General features: G+C 38.8%; 1 protein-coding gene and 1 long non-coding RNA gene across 2 annotated transcripts in view; one reads left to right on the forward strand and one right to left on the reverse strand.

Moving 5' to 3' along the window:
- LOC114460870 (cilia- and flagella-associated protein 44-like) overlaps positions 1 to 18371 on the reverse strand; it is a 228515-nt gene that overhangs the window by 16839 nt on the left and 193305 nt on the right.
- On the forward strand, positions 7225 to 8097 carry LOC114460876 (uncharacterized). The gene is made up of 2 exons (XR_003673772.1): positions 7225 to 7409; positions 7535 to 8097. It is a non-coding gene; the product is annotated as an uncharacterized LOC114460876 (long non-coding RNA).

The raw sequence follows: 18371 nt of genomic DNA on the forward strand, positions 1-18371 counted from the left end.
TCAGTGTTGTTACCATTTGATATTGCAATACTAAAACATCACAAGATGTATCGCCGAGGGTGGGATCTGATTAGAAAAAAAATGTCACACAATCTACTACACACCAGATTGTTTTTATTTATTAATATTCCTATTGAGTTCAAAGGTCATACCAAGACTAAGAATGTAAGTACAGAACTAAAGGCAAACAAAAGCATAGTTATTTTACCAACTGCAATTTATGTCTTTTTTTCTTTTCAAAAATATTTCATCATATCAAGCCCATTGTCATTTATCATATCATATTGTGAACTCAGTGTATCGTCTCATCCCAAGAATATACATGTATTCACAGAACATACTTTGTGCTTGTTTGACAAAATACAAAACAATTGAAATTTTAAAACAAAAAATTTAAAAACAGCTTGGCTGTTTGTCTGGTTTGGAGCAAGTTAGCTTTACAGAATAAAGCTTAATAGTAACTGATGTTATTGGTTTTTGTTGAAACAGTATCCCAGCTAAACTCATCCAAGATACATTGCAAATCCTCCTGGATAAATCTTAAATCTGCTATCTATGTGTTATGAAATACTCCCCTGATCTGGCAATGCTTTGTTAGCCTAGCCTTTGATGCTTAAATAGTTCTGACTGATTGTCTGTTTTTAAAAGGCTTGAAATACAATCTCTACTTGTGGCAACAACTCTGCTCTCAGTCTGCTGGTCTTCTGGAAGTTCCTAAAGTGTCTAGAAGCAGAACAGGAGGCAGATCATTCAGCTACCAAGCTCCTCGCCATTGGAACCAGCTCCCAGTCTTAGTATAGGAGGCTGCTTGTCTCTCCACCTTTAAGGCTAAACTCAAAACCTATTTATTTTCTAAAGCATATACCGTAAAATACCGTTGACCTAACTACTAGGAACAAAGACTAAAAACTAAGATTATGTAGTAGAAAACCAACATTATATTCAAATACAATTCACCATCTACACATAGCTCTAATGGGCAGCAATGGGATGGTGTCCAGTCAGACACAGTTGCGCCGGGTTGTAGACAACCCCCCACTTTTGTCCCTCCTAGCATAACCCGTCATACTGCTCACACTGCTTCACATCATTTACACTGATGTCCACCCCATATATCAATACGTGCAACCAGTACAAGACAAACCTTGTCTGTAGTGGTAGCATTTCTGACCATGGTGGATGCTGAAAGACGTTTAATGTTAACCCAACCACTAGGAAGGAGTGAATCATAGTGTATCATGTTTTTCCTGCAGTCTGTGCCTTCTCCTCGCCCTCCGCTCTCTTTTCTGTTTCAGGTGTCTTGATGCTGGAGATAGCGGTTCCTGATGACTTTGTTGTAATTTGCGCTATATAAATAAAGTTGAATTGAACAACTCACATTAGGGCCCATTCCTGCTTCCTCTTCTCAATTTTAGCTCCAGCTTGTTGGGCTTTCTCTGCAGCTTTCTGGAGTCTCTCCTCCTGCCGATCTCCCAATTTAATCTTTGCTCTTGGCACCACTGGCGGCACATCTGTATCTAGAGATGCACATACAAAATGCACATACAGTACAGTGTGCGACTTTGTGACAATGGGTGTATTACACAGATTTTCTCACCCTCATGGTTGTTGCTGTTTTTTGAAGTATGATTGAAGGTTTTTTTTTCCTGATGGTGCAGTGTCTCTTATCTCATTAGCCTGACTGGGAGGCCATTGATTCATGGCCTCAGGTAGAGGCTTGGCCACTGATGGGAGAGGGTAGGTGGACACTCTGTGGCTGCTGTGAATAGCAACCACGGTGACAACATTGATTTCCAGAGGGTTCCTATGAAATTGGACACAATTAAAAGACAATATTATTAATGGAGAGGTGCAAAATATGAAATAATGTTATGAATTGCCATATCATTGAGTGATGGCTGCAGGTGATCCATGTTAGAACATCAAGTCACAAGTCGTAGGATCCTTTTCCCAACACATCAACAGTAGAAGGCAAGGCAAGGCAAATTTGTTTGTACAGCGCTTTTCATACACAATGCAACTCAATGTGCTTTACATGATCAAAAACTGCAACAGAAAACATTTAACAGCCTAAAAATCAATAGGAACATTAAAATCAGCAACAAACACATTACGTTAACAGCAACATGACCAAAAGTCTCCCTCTCAGTCATACGCAATAGAGAAAAAGAGAAGCTTTAACTTTGATTTAGAACTACAGGTAATACCCCGCAGAGATCCATATTCAAGGCTAGTATAGCACTCATTGGCAAAGGTTTTTCTAATGCTCTGGAGTTGTAAAATTCATTCAATTAAAAATATCTGGGTTTGGCAATTTTACAAGCAGCCTACTCAGCTACATGTGAAATTGCTTTTTAGAAACCAAGGTGAATCTTTGGTATTTAATGTGTAAGTTAAGACTGAAGATGTAATCCCATAATAATTATTATTGCAATATAACATTTAGGTAAATTTGTATTTCTAAATACAGGAATATCTAGGTTTATTTACTATTATTTGTTTGTCTAGAAAATATTACAGGTAAAATTTTCCAACAACAAAATGGCATTATTTTAATCATTATCTTATGTTTGTTCAGTTATTCTTGAACCATTGCCTTTTTTTCAAAGAAAGTCTTTTTAGGCATGATAAAGTAAAAATGCAAATTTTGAATAAAATTATGTATTTTTCTTTAATCACTCCCTGGCCAAGATCCTAATGTGTATAATCTTCTTCTTAATACAACACACTTATTTTTTCTGGTGACAATCAAGTTTTTGAAAAACTTAGTTCATAAATACTGTGACACTTTTTTCAAACTGGGTTTAAGATATGATATCTTCTAATAATCGCAAAGGGGGACAGTCAGGTGTTTCAAAAACATCTGCTAGTATGGCTGCATTATTGAATTGCAATTGACATGAGGTAAAAGACAAATTTCCTTCCTGAAGAATTGTCTCCATTACTTGAGAACTGTATGTGTTCGTTATCTATTAAAAGTAGACTGTATGAATAATTATTTGACTGTGTGTGTGTGTGTGTGTGTGTGTGTGTGTGTACCAGTCCTGTCGTTTTCTGAGTTCTATGCAGCAACGTTCCTCCTCCCAGGCCAACTCCCTCCTGACTTCTGAGACTCGCTGGGCCTTTAAATGCTCTGCTTGTTCATTAAAACCATGATTTATCTACAACTCCTGCACATAAACAGACACACACACACACACACACACAAATTGTAATTTGAATCAGAGTGATACACACAGATCGTATATTCAGATGTTTATGTACTGTATGTACCGTACCTCTGGTTTGAGGCAAACATGCTTTGGTAAGCTCAGGTTTTCATCCAGCACTTGTCTGAACTTTCTTTGAAGTTCATGGAGTTTCTTTTTTGTTTCAGTCACCGTTAGTGCAGCCACTCGCCGCACGTGGTCCTTTACCTGCCTCTGCTTGGCTGCCTCTGAACTAGATGAAGAAGAAGAAGGTGGTTGTTAGTTCTCCAAGTTATCAATAAACATACCTGAATCTTTCAGAGATGGGTTTAGTGGTACAGAAATATAAATAGACATAGATAGAAAATTGTAGCCCTCTTAATATTTTAAACTTAAAGTACCTTCTGCAGGCTTTTATGCCAGGAAGTGTATAATGCTGCATTTGATTGCACCCAAAACCCAAATAAATCAGACAGAACGAATTGGAAAAGTGCAATAAAACAGCCCTTGAGTTCGGGATGCCGACTCAGGAATTTGGGCAGGATGTAGGCAGCCCGAGTCGATCAAAATGACGTCTTAGCAAAATTGCACCTTACACCGTGAGATGTAAACAGTCACTTTCTCCTCAACTTTTACTTTTAAGTGTTGTCTAATTAAAAATGTAGAATAACTTTATAGTAGCATTTCCATTCCAATTTTGTTCATTTAAACGCTGCTCTGCATAATGATGCCCTATAATTCAATGCATTCTTTCTACAGCCTATGGTTCAATGAAGCATGCAGGATTCCCCTCGCTGCTACGTTTAAGTCATACTTAAAGTATATGATGTTTCTCTCTCTCTCTCTCTCTCTCTCACCCTCAAGTAGATAAAATATATAGGCATTTTGCTCCTTGAATAATATCAAAACAAACATCAGTTTTCCGAGCTTACGGAATGAAACACATTTAGCTCGAATTGACGACCTGGACCTTTCTGAGTTCCGAGTGCAATCGAACGCAGCATAACAGTAGTGCATGCCCCATTTGAGCTACCTTGCCTCAAATATATCAACAACAATATGTCCTTAGACTCTGAATACTGCCTACGAATGAAGTAAAAGACCACATTGAAACATCTCTCCTTCTACAGTATGTTTAAACACACAAAAAGTTGACCACAAATCCAAAATGTCAGTGTGCATATGTCATTAGCGCATGATAGTGTATGAAGTGGAAGGCTCTACTAATGACAAAGTGAAAAACAGAGTGATGTTGGCCCTTTAACTTTGTTCACGTTACTTCTACAACAACGACTGTGATGGTTTGGTCATGTTTGCCTTGAGGGAGATGGCTGAACTCCCAAGGTTATATATGATGAACTAACTTATGGCCAAAGGTAGCCTCATTTGTGTTAATAAGACTTCTGTAAGTGAGTCACAAAATAACTTAATATCAACATCAGGAGTTGGAAGACATTGTGGATGACTGCAGCACTTGCTACCACCTCAAAGGAGAGGAGCGAGCAAGAAGGAAATTCAGATTCAGATACTCACATTCTTGTTCACTAAAGAAAATAAAGATGTGCGTTCTAACCCTTCCATTATTGTTTCATTTTCTATTGCAAGATGCGCGTATGTTGTAATACATATCTGAAAATATCTATATATCTATCTATGTGTGTGTGCGTGTAAAAAACATCCAAAATATGTTTAGAACTAAAAATGAACTTTCTTCTGTTGATTCTTGTTTTTTTTTTTTTTTATTATTATTTTGCCATTAAAAGACCTTACTGTTTGTTATCTAATTACTTCATGACTTTGATGCTTTAAACCAGTGCTGTTCAACTGGCGGCCCATGGGCCACAACCGGCCCACTCCTCAAACTCAACCGGTCCGTGTCCCATCTATCCATAGTTAGTGAATAAATTGTTTAATGTCCGTTAAAAACTGTACACACAAGGCTTTGCGACACTTTACGACACTTTGCGACACTTTAAGGCACTCTGTGACAGTGTGCGGCACTTTGTGACGTTTTCCGGCACTGCTGCTTACAGCGCCTAATATGAGAAGGGTCTGTTGCTCATTATGGAAAGGCGCTTCAGATAATCGGAAGGCATGGCACATTCAAAGGACAATGTCTGGCGGCACTTCAAGACGACCCATGCCAACTGTGACAACGACTATCCATCAGGTTCAGATGCTCAGCAGACAAAACTGTAACCACTTGTTTTAAATTGCAAACAAAACTCTGCAATCTTCTCTCACACTTGCACGGTGCAGCAGAAAGGAACCATAGCTTCTCTACGAGTAACATGGATACTCACGAAAAACAAACAGTCATTTACTGATGCAGAAACAGTGAAAAACTGTATAATTGCTGCTGTCGATGAGGTGGTAACAGACAATAAAGTGAAACAACAGGTAACATATTCTATTAAGGGAGTTCCTCTGACAGATACGACAACTGCGAGAAGGATGGATGTTTTAGCCACAGACGTTTTGCTTACTTATTTCTTGCACTTTTTAACCAGCAGGTGCTGTCATTATCATTTAATTAAACTTGAAGCTGCTCGTGTCTTTTGTTACTTGTACAAAAAGGGGAGATACTAAAACCCAGAAACATTTCAGAGACATACCGAAGACAGAGTAAATTCTACCCCGTACTGCATTCACAGGCTGTAATATCACCAAGTTTATTCCTGGTTATGGTTTTTTGGAGTTTAATAGGGCGACCGTGGCTCAGGTGGTAGTGGTTCGTCTTCTGATCGAGAGGTTTGGGGTTCGATCCCAGTACCTGACTATGTGTTGAAGTGTCCTTGGGCAAGACACTGAACCCTAAGTTGCTCCCAGTGGTCGACTAGCGCCTTGCATGGCAGTCCTGTCCCACTGGTGTGTGAATGTGAGAGTGATTGGGTGAATGAGCTGATATGTAAAGCGCTTTGAGACTGCTTCAGTGTGGTGATAAAGCGCTATATAAATCAAGTCCATTTACCAATAAGGTTTTATTTACTGGTGATTAGTTCCTACTGCATATTTACAGGTTTATACATTAAACATTTTTATTCTGCATAGTTCCTGTTATGAACATATACGTAGGCTACATCTGAATGAGGTAACCTTTTAAATAATAATAATATAAAAAATAAATAAATAATAAAAAATAAAACTGGTTTCCATGTGTTTCCGAGCAATAGGAACTAGTCGCCTGTAAATAAAGCCAAATAAAACTTTGAAAAACTATAACCACAGGAATAAATATTTGCTCACTGGTAAAGATAGTAGCTCTAACAACTGGTACAAACTTGGTGATATTACAGCTTGTGCATGAAGTAGTAGTACGGGGCAGAAGTTTCCAGCATGTCTCAAAAAAGCAAACTGGTGCTGTTGTTGCCCCTCCCGTGCCCGAGAGGAGTGAGAATGAAAACCCTGAGAAAAGAGAACAAGGGACGGCGATGAGCTTTCCGTTTGCATTGCTCTGCTGCAGGGTTTATTCTGCCCTTCTTAATTAAACACATTTACAATTTGTTTAATACAATTTTACAAAGTTCAATAAACAATATTCAAAAAGAACTGTGTTAACAATACATCACACATTTACAAATATCTATTTCAGCCTAACTCAAATAATATTCTAAAATTTCTCTATTTTTACATGTATCAAAATAACAATTACATTTTCTCTTTTCTGTAATTTACCATTCAGTTTATTTTTATATTACCTGTATAACTCAAAATGACAGCCCATGTAATTAAACTTGAACAACATAAAACTATATAACTGTATACTTTAACTTTCACCACTTGTACCTTTGGTGTTTATATGTTCACTGTCTGTACTACGTTCATTTATAAGGACACATTTACTATTAAACTACTGCCTTATTGTTACTCTAGCAAGTAGCCTGAAAATCTCCGCTAGCATTAGCATGTTAGCATTCACTTTCAAACACACTTTACAACATAAATTAACTTCTAACAACATTCACATTTACACACATACATTGCTAAGGTTGTAAACTACCACCAGCATTGTTTTGTGTGCTTCTGTAATAGTGATGGGAAAACCGGTTCTTTCCTCTGATTCGATTCTTTAACTCTCGAACATTAAATTGAACGAGTCCCGAACGAATCATTTCGTTCATTTGTACAGCAGATGGCGCTGAAGCCTGCACAATGCAGAACTCATACCGCCGACGTGTTTTCTCCAACTATAAATACTGTAGACAAGATGGTTTGCTTCAGGTGACAAAGTATAACACACAAAATGCCATAAGCTATTCAAGCCATTTGAAAACCCAGGAAAGCTAACACACACCACAATAATGTAACTTGTGTCCTGTATCCTCTCTGTTATCATTGTTTAACAGCACGGCAGTCTGGGTAACTGTCACGTGACAGTGAAAACAGACCAATCAGAGAGAAGTAATGCTGCTGGCGCAGAGCTCAGCCTGAGCCAGAGCTGTGAACCGATGAACGATGAACGAGAAAGACCCGGTCAGCCCGCGAGTCATGTGACAAAGGAACCAGTTGGACGAACGAGAACGAAGTACTGAGCTGTGAACGATGAACGAGAAAGACCCGGTCAGCCCGCGAGTCAGACTCGTGACAAATGAACGAGTTGGATGAACGAGAACAAGTACTGCTCTGCTCCACAGCCTGAGCAGACAGAGACCCTTTCGGCTGAGCAGTCGATCACATGACAGCTGGGGAGAGGACAGCGAATGTAAAACTAATTTTGACAATTAATGATACAATTAAAACAAAAAATAATAGTTGATGAGTTGCCTATGTTTACATGGTGCATTTATTGTGTCCAAAAAGTGACATTATTATTATTACTATTATTGTTATTTTTATTGTGTTTGTTGTTATCATTGTTATGTTTGATTATTTTGTGGCAGAGTATAACACAATAAATATGCTGATATAATTTTCGAAAATATTTATTTACAAACACATTCATTATATAGGCTATACAATAACACAACAAGGACTGAAGACCACTATAATTATGATTTCGTGAATAAATAATCTATATCGGGTGTCACATGACAAATAAACTGTAGATATCAGACATCAATCATTTCCTTGTTCAGCTCTCAGTCAACAGCCCCCCAGCCCCGTAGCTGTCTGAGCCACAGCTGTCACGTGACGAATGAACGAAAGAGCAATCCGTCATGATCCGTATGAACGAATCGTGAACGAACCGAACGAACTGCAGTGCTTGCTGCTCACAGACAGCCTGTCTGTCACGTGACTAAAGAACTGGGACCTGAGAATGGATCCAGCTGAGTGAGTGGTGAACGAATCATTTCTGTTTCCTGTCTGCTGCTGACTGAGCTCATGCAGCTGCTGCCATGTGGCGAGAGAAGGTACTGCATGAAAATGAACGAATCGCTCCCTGAGAAGACTCGTTACTCCCGAGTCATATAAAAGATTAGTTCATTTTGAACGAATCGTTCACGAACGATACAACACTATTCTGTAACCTTTAACAAACCTGAGAAAAGAGAACAAGGGACGGAGATGAGCTTTCCGTTTGCATTGCTCTGCTACAGGGTTTATTCTGCCCTTCTGCCCCTTGTAGTGTTGTATCGTTCGTGAACGATTCGTTCAAAATGAACTAATCTTTTATATGACTCGGGAGTAACGAGTCTTCTCAGGGAGCGATTCGTTCATTTTCATGCAGTACCTTCTCTCGCCACATGGCAGCAGCTGCATGAGCTCAGTCAGCAGCAGACAGGAAACAGAAATGATTCGTTCACCACTCACTCAGCTGGATCCATTCTCAGGTCCCAGTTCTTTAGTCACGTGACAGACAGGCTGTCTGTGAGCAGCAAGCACTGCAGTTCGTTCGGTTCGTTCACGATTCGTTCATACGGATCATGACGGATTGCTCTTTCGTTCATTCGTCACGTGACAGCTGTGGCTCAGACAGCTACGGGGCTGGGGGGCTGTTGACTGAGAGCTGAACAAGGAAATGATTGATGTCTGATATCTACAGTTTATTTGTCATGTGACACCCGATATAGATTATTTATTCACGAAATCATAATTATAGTGGTCTTCAGTCCTTGTTGTGTTATTGTATAGCCTATATAATGAATGTGTTTGTAAATAAATATTTTCGAAAATTATATCAGCATATTTATTGTGTTATACTCTGCCACAAAATAATCAAACATAACAATGATAACAACAAACACAATAAAAATAACAATAATAGTAATAATAATAATGTCACTTTTTGGACACAATAAATGCACCATGTAAACATAGGCAACTCATCAACTATTATTGTTATTTTTATTGTGTCATTAATTGTCAAAATTAGTTTTACATTCGCTGTCCTCTCCCCAGCTGTCATGTGATCGACTGCTCAGCCGAAAGGGTCTCTGTCTGCTCAGGCTGTGGAGCAGAGCAGTACTTGTTCTCGTTCATCCAACTCGTTCATTTGTCACGAGTCTGACTCGCGGGCTGACCGGGTCTTTCTCGTTCATCGTTCACAGCTCAGTACTTCGTTCTCGTTCGTCCAACTGGTTCCTTTGTCACATGACTCGCGGGCTGACCGGGTCTTTCTCGTTCATCGTTCATCGGTTCACAGCTCTGGCTCAGGCTGAGCTCTGCGCCAGCAGCATTACTTCTCTCTGATTGGTCTGTTTTCACTGTCACGTGACAGTTACCCAGACTGCCGTGCTGTTAAACAATGATAACAGAGAGGATACAGGACACAAGTTACATTATTGTGGTGTGTGTTAGCTTTCCTGGGTTTTCAAATGGCTTGAATAGCTTATGGCATTTTGTGTGTTATACTTTGTCACCTGAAGCAAACCATCTTGTCTACAGTATTTATAGTTGGAGAAAAACACGTCGGCGGTATGAGTTCTGCATTGTGCAGGCTTCAGCGCCATCTGCTGTACAAATGAACGAAATGATTCGTTCGGGACTCGTTCAATTTAATGTTCGAGAGTTAAAGAATCGAATCAGAGGAAAGAACCGGTTTTCCCATCACTAGCCCCTTGGCGTCCGAACTCCTGTTCGATGCGCCCCTTGTGGCACATCAAAGTATCGCACCATATAGTTATCTGACAATTTATTGCTTACAAAAAAAATGAGTAGAGTCTGTTTTTAACTATTAAAATTAACATATGAAATGCATTCCTCCTCTAGCTGTTTTTAACCACTTTTTACTATTTTTTTAAATCATGTTTTAACAATGAGTCTTACACTGTTACTGTTAATTAAAGTGGAAACTGGTGATGTTTTTCAGTTGTTGTTTTTTATTAATTCTTGCATAGAAAAAACAAGCAGGTGTTTTTTGTGACTTCCCTTTTTAAAAAAAATTAAAACTGATGTTAGTTATGTTATGTTTTTTTTTAAATGTCTTGCACAAAAAGCCAACAGGTGTGTGCCTTTGTGATTATGCTTTTTTTTAACGTTAAACCTGAAGCTAGTTATGTTGTTGTTGTTTTTTCAATTTCTTGCACAAAAAGCCAGAAGGTGCTCTTACTGTTATGTAACGAAACCAAGAACTGGTCATGTTTTTCAGCTCATTTATTTCTTGCACTTTTTAACCAGCAGGTGCTGTGATTATTATTTGATTAAACTTAAAGCTGATTGTATTTTTTATTACTTGTACAAAAGCCAACTGGTGCTGTTTATAGAATTTAAAGAGTTCAATAAAAATATTGAATATGTGATGGTGCTTTGTGTCAGTTCACTACGAGAGCAGCTGGAGCCTTGGGGTTGGGGGTTGGGGTCGGTGGCGGGGTGTGCTGGGTCCTTGGCTCTTTGGGGCTTTCTCAGGTGTGTATGTGGGAGGTGGTGGCTGCCTCTCGGCTTGGGATCTCAGTTTTAGCCATAACCACTCACTCCTTCCCTCTGTTTGTGGCCACTACCATTATACTTACTGTATATATATATATATATAGTCATTTTCAATATTGCCAAAATAGAAAACTTGATATATCTTGAATAAATCTTTATTGGCAAATGATTCTGTCACATTTTTGCATTTTTCTATGTTTCTTTGCAACGTTACATAAAATATTATTTTCTCATAATTCTGACTTTCTTTCTCATGATTCTGACTTCTATCTCATAATTATGACTTTATTTCTCGTGATTATGACTTTTATCTCATTTTTATGACTTACTGACTCAATTATGACGTAACTAACTCATGATTATTGCCTCAGTGATTATTTATTATTCTAGTGGCGGAAACGGCTTCCATAGGTATTTCATCATGCAGACAATAAACAAACCAAAGATAACTCATGACATCAGGTCACACGCTTTTCAATTCCTGGTCTCTCTCACACACACACACACACACACACACACACACACACACACACACACACACACACACACACACACACACACACACACACACACACACACACACACACACACACACACACACACACACACACACACACACACTAGTATAAGTTAATCAATGGGCCACATTGAATGGGGTACAAGCAGGGATTTGATTGGAACAGAACGGCTACTCTGGAATTTATTTTAATGTTTTTGAACTTAATAAAGTAATAATAAAAAACATTTTAAAATATTAAATAAAATGTTTTAGGAGCTAAACTGCGGCTACACATATTCCTGACGGGGCTATAGTGCCCCCTAGCCTCGGTGTAGCGCCGTCCCTGTTGCTGCAGCAAGTGGTGTCATCATGCCAATAAAACCAAACTAATTATCTGGTGCCCAGGGAAGAAAAAAACGTGAAGAAGAGGAGGAAAAATGCAATAATACACAACTGCAGCCACAGGTGCAGTACAAGCAACGCCACCTAATTTTTTAATGTAACCTTGAATTTAGCCATGAAATGGAGGTGGTAGCGTTGAGATTAGTGGAAAGGTTCATGTCCAGGTATTGGCTCAGGGAGATTGATAGGGCGTGGTTTGTACGGAGCGTGGTTTTTAGCGGCTGCAGCTAAACATTTATCGAAAAACGTGGAAAAGCCAAAGTTAAACCAATGCTTGACTATCATGGACAACAAGCTAGCAGAGCGACCATGCTAAGGTATGTTAGCACTGCTCGCAGTTAGCGCTAAACAAAAACAGATAAAGTACTAGCCTAACAAAACTATTAATTTATTTCATTGTAGTTTCACTTCATTTTAAGATAACTATGTATTTTTATGCAAATGTCAATATTGACATCACAGTTTGTGTTTCATACAATTAGGATTATCTTAATAGAGATAGCCCCGAGGCCTAATTTATTTTAATTGTGATCTACATCATAAATTACTTGACCTATGGATAGATAAACAGATTATAGACGGATAAAATATTAGGAACATTATTAATATTCCTATTTTAACAAAGACTTTAACACCAGCTCTTTTGATACATTTTAGAATGTTTAAATGAACACGAGTCTAGAGGAAACTTAGACTGTCCAACTGTTGAATGTTGGATAATTCATATCCCTCATTTTACTTTTATTAAAACTGTATTCTGTAGATAACCATTTATTTTATTAGTATTCTGCATCAATCTATTTCATAAATAATAAATAGCAAAATAAAAGTAGATGAATGTTGTGTTCTTGTCATGGTGTGGGTGTGGACCCAAAAGCAGAGGTAGAATTAGGCAGCAGGCAGGTGTAAAGTTCAAAAGACTCCATGTTTAATCACAAAAAAACTAAATCCAACAAGGCACAAGGAAAACCAGGGAACAAACGCAGCAGAACACGAGGAGGGTCAACATTACAATGATCCCACAGTCATACTGTGTCCAAGCACTCAGCTAAATAGTGAGGGAATCTTGATTGGGAATGGGCCACACCTGGGTGGAAACATGAGGGAGCTAATCAGTCACCGACCAAGCCCACAGACATCACTGGGGGTGGAGCCACAAGCAGGAATACCTGAAACACAGACAAGAGTTAAACTAAAACACAGAATAAACAAAGACTCAGAACAAAAGTGCTAAACACAAACAAAACAGAACCTGACAGTGCTACATCTTAAATTTGTGCACAGCTTTTATCAATATTTAAATATGTAACAATTTCTAATCACATCATTCATATCCTACGACTTGGTTTGCTTGATAGATCAGCCATTGGGTTCAAATATTTATTTTTTTCCCCTTCAGATGCACTGAGGAAATGTGACGATGTCATAGATGACTTCACCTGCAGGAAAACCAGGAGAATAAATGAATAAGGATGGACTGAAGGATGGATGGATGGTGCTTTATTAGCTTGTGTTGGTTAATGCTGCTTTATAAAGCACCAGCAGAAAATCACACTATTTTTTGGTTATAGTTTATTTGTGCAATACCTCTGAGAACTTCAATTGTTTAAGTTGATGTGTGTTCATTACTGCAATTTTAGTATTGTAGTATTGTTTTGTGGCAAAGTGACTAATGTGTGCACTAATGTCTTCAAACTGCAGCTATTTCAGTTCAATTAATGTTTGGTTTGTTAATTTTATATTTATCTTGTTTTTTTTTGTTGCAATGCCTTCCTCTAATAATATTAATCATGTGTAATTTGACCGTGTTACTAATATGTTTAAATTGATTTTCATTTACTTGTGTGTTATTTTATAATTGGATGTGAAACTCTTTTGTCAAAATTAAATAAAATGGCAAAAAAGTAGAGAGAGATCTGAGGTATTTATTTCATTTCAATAATTTAACATGCATAGCTGTCATAAAAAAATTGCACTACATGTAGTGTTGACCTTCAACAGCATGTGTAAACAAGGTGGGAGAAAAAAAGACAATATTGGGATTTTTATAAGGGAGCCCTGATACACCATATTTGTTATTGTGCAATATTTAGTTTTTTTATTTTCCTTAAATGTACCCCTTTTTTGTTCTTTGCTTTTGAAGAAGTTGGAAGTTGAGTTCATTATCCTTATGGAGTTTGTATTTATGCAAATTTTTAGTAAAAGTTACAACAATAAATAAAAAAAAACACCCAGTGTTTGTTTTGTTTATTTTGCTTATGCATTTCATGTGTTTCAGCGTACGCCACCTGAAGTGATCTTACCTACGCACAGTTTCATAAATGTTGGGAGAATATGGAGGCTATATTAAATAATTGTTTATGTTTCTTTAATGGTGTTTTACGACGTTGATTTTGTTAGATGTTAAAAGCTTGTTCATGTGGATCTAAATTTAATATTTTGATAAGCGCATTGAGATGACTTTGTTGTAAATTACGCTATATAAATAAAGTTGAATTCAACTGAATTGAATTAACACTTTTCAGCAGAAACATATGAAATTGTCATTGGTGTTGACATTGTTGGTCACGATTTGGAACACCCTGCTTACCCTACCCTAGTGCTCACGGAACGTCACTGAGAGCATGTGTTTGTTCATGTGCACACAGCAGCCTCCGTTTGGGTGCTGTAAGTGACACTGTGTTGTTGCTGCTGCTGCTAGAATGGTGTGTGCACATAGAACAGACCTGGGCACTTTACGGCCCGTGGGCCTCATACGGCCCGTGGGCCTCATACGGCCCGTGGGCCACATGCGGCCCTACGGTTGACTGACCGGCACCTCATGAGTGTGCATTGCTTTTATTTTGAAGCTTTTGTTTTTTACGTCGCGCATTGGTACGTAAGCAGTAGTGGAACAAATCAGCGCTTCAGCACCACGGAGAGCGACCGCTTTATTTTGACACACTTTATCTATTTCAACTCAGAGCCTGTATAAGTAGCTATAAAGTTTAGTAAAACTGGCACAGTGGCCCACATGTTCACAAACAATTTCAATATGAAGTACTAGAAGCTCACTGCATATCAGTCCATTTACAGTTATTTATGGTCACTTTTTACTGGATCCAAACTGAGATGCCGCTCCGTCCGCTCCTCGTGCACCATTGCCTCAGCAGTCCTCCGGTGGTTTTGCATTGAGCCTGCGCACGCATGCACCTAATTTAGTATGACTCATTTCACCCCCAAATGGTCGACTAAAAAGAGAAAGGTAGATGCTGAATGCAGGGTTTTCAACAAGATGTGGACTGCCAAGTATTTATTTACCAAAGTCAGACGTAAAGTGGTGTGTTTGGTTTACGGGGACCAGATTGCTGTGTTCAAGGATTACAATTTGAGTCGACATTACAAGACAAAACATTCGGAGAAATATAAAAACTTGAATGATGGTGAGATGGTGCGGATATCGGAAGATTTGGTAGCGAAGCTCCAAAAGCAACAAGGATTTTTTACCAAGCTTCACACATCCAGGGATGCTGCAACCAGGACCAGCTTTGTAATATCACTAAAAACAGTAAGCCATTCTCACAGGGAGAGTTTGTAAAAGAGTGCTTGGTGGAATCTGCAGCGCTGATTTGTCCTGAAAAAAGAAGCATTTGAACAAGTCCAGCTGTCCAGGCGCACAGTGACGAGAAGGATGGAGGACATTGCAGGAAATTTGGAGCTTCATCTGCAACGTGAAGTGGCAAATTCTGAATTTTTTTCCTTGACTTTGGACGAGAGCTGTGATGTCCGTGACAGCCCAGTGACTTGTATTTGTTTGTGGGATTACGGAGGAGCTGGCAGCAATGCGCTCAATGTAAGGGACCACGACAAAGAGATCTGTTCACGCAAGCATGGACACGCTGGGACTGAAATGGGACAGACTGACGGGTGTCACAATGGATGGTTGTCAAAATCTAACAAGTGAGTGAAATCAACGCAGATCAGAAAGTGGTATTTTGCATTGCATTTTACATCAGCATGTGTTGTGGAAGTCAGTGCTTAAAATTGACCATATGATTAATGTTGTAACTAAAATATTGAACTTCATCAGGGCACGAGCTTTGAATCACAGGCAGTTTGTTGCACTTTTAGAGGAGCACAAGACTGAACATGGAGACATCAGCTATCACACAGCTATCTGATGGCTCAGCCTGGGCAAAGTGCTAAAAAGAGTCTGAGATCTGAAAGCAGAGATCCGAGAGTTTTGTGAGAAGAAAGGCAAAGACATCTCAGATGAGAAATGACTGACAGATTTTGTATTTGCTGTTGACGTGACTGCACTGATGACTGCACTGAACACCAAACTGCAAGGCAAGGGCCTTTTCGTCCATGAAATGCACAACCTGGTGAAGGCTTTCATGGCCAAGTTACAGTTTCTTTCAAGGCAACTGGAGAGCAACAATCTCACTCACATGCAACCCCTGAAGGAAGTCACACCATCAGATGATCACCTTCGCAGGTACTCATCTATGTTAGGAGCACCGCATGGCAAGTTTTCGAGGCGATTTGAAGATCTCAGAACAATGGAGAGTGAGATGCACTTGATTTCCTCACCATTTACCTGCAATGTGGATGATGCACCAAGTGATGTCCAGCTGGAACTCATTGACCTGCAGTCTGATGCAGAGCACTTCAAGTCACAACCACTGCTGGATTTCTACTCTGCTCTTAAGCAAGAGAGGTTTCCAAACATGAGGAGACATGCTCAGAAGATTTTTGTGCTCTTTGGCTCTAGCTACATAAGTGAGCAAACATTCTCAGTGATGAAGTTTAATAAGTCCAGGTACAGATCCTCTCTCACTGATGATCATCTGTCAGCTGTGCTTTGCATCTCCACCTCAGACATTCAACCTGACTTTGATGCACTTGTTAAAGACCAACAGAGACTAGATTTCTCTCACTTAATAAGAAAAAAGACTGGAAAAAAACACACAATGAGTGTGAATGTGATTAACCAACAAATGTAGGCACGTAATTGTTCCAATATGTCATACAATGTCATACTGAATGTGGCTGAAAATGGTCACTAATATAGTGAATCAAAAACTGTACAAATGTTCACATTTTGTTAACCATTGTTTTGGGAAGTTTTAGTGAATAAATGTCATTTTTTTCTCTCTTTTATTGCTCAATTGTAACATATATTCTCACCAGTCTTTCCAGCTTATCAAAACAATGTTATTTACTGCTTTATATAAAGAAACACAATTAATGTTATGCAGATTTCAGTTCAGTTTTGGTCCGGCCCTCCATAATATTTTCTTGTTCTCACGTGGCCCCATGTAAAAAACAATTGTCCACCCCTGACATAGAGAGAAAGAAGCGCTGCAGTAATATGCTTTTAACAGAGCATGTTTTATTACTGTGATGTTGCTGTCAGACTAAAGTTAGCTTGTTAGCTCCTGTGGGAGGGACTTTGGGAAGTTTGGAGGCAGGGCTAGAGAGCAGCGGGGAGGGATTGGGAGAGAGGGATCTCAGAGGTGTGCACGGCCCCTTTAAGGAGATGGAGATGTTCTTTAGGTGGTGGAAGGTTGTTTTTGTTTTTGATTTAATCTAACTGCTGAATGTCAAATCTGAGTCAATCAGAACAATCAAGGTTCTAGCGTTTTTCCACCTGTTCTTTGATCACCACCAGTTTAAGTCAATTATTATATTAAATGAGATGTAGAGGCTCTTAAACTATAACACGGAAGAAGAACATGGAACATGAACAAATGAATACATATTTACATGTTTATTTGTTTCAAAAAATGATTGTGAAAATCCAAAAAAATTATTTCAAAGAAACTATTGAATATATGTGTTTACAACAACAAGCGTTTAGCAATTGAAAAAGAAAGTCTTGATTCTTTTGAAATGTTTTTGAATTGTCTTCTTCAAAGAAACAAAACAGCCGGTAACTCCATCTGAAGACTGATCCAGAACATCATCATTTAAATGAGGAGTGGGAGCAGACACCAAGTCCAAGTCAGTTAGAGGAGGGAGACCATCAGCTTCTGTAGTGGCCAACTTCAGTGTGTCACTATCTGATGACTTGGATGCAGAGGCATCATCCAGAACAGACTTTTTATCTGATGCATGGCAGGAGGACTCATCAGCCTGTAATGAGGGTTGATGGTGTCTGATGGTCTCCTGCTGGTTGAGGTGGGATGTTCTGAAGAAAGGATGGAACTGAGCCTGACAGGGAGAGATCCTTTCATTTCCATCCAAGCAGAGAAGCTGCTTCAGCAGGTCCACGAAGGCTTCTCTGTCCTCAACCTCACCACTTTCTTCTCCTGGATGAACCTGCATTTAAAATACAAAAAACTGGTCATTACATAAACTCACACATCAAACATATCGGTAAGTAGTTTATGGTCAAGATATCTCACAAGCTTCATGACAGTCAAGATTTAATCAGAACAATGACTAGATTTGGAAACTGCTTGAAATGTTTTTTATTTTGACATTTATGAAAA

Source organism: Gouania willdenowi, unplaced genomic scaffold (assembly GCF_900634775.1).
Source record: "Gouania willdenowi unplaced genomic scaffold, fGouWil2.1 scaffold_82_arrow_ctg1, whole genome shotgun sequence".
NCBI classification, from domain to species: Eukaryota; Metazoa; Chordata; class Actinopteri; order Blenniiformes; family Gobiesocidae; genus Gouania; species Gouania willdenowi.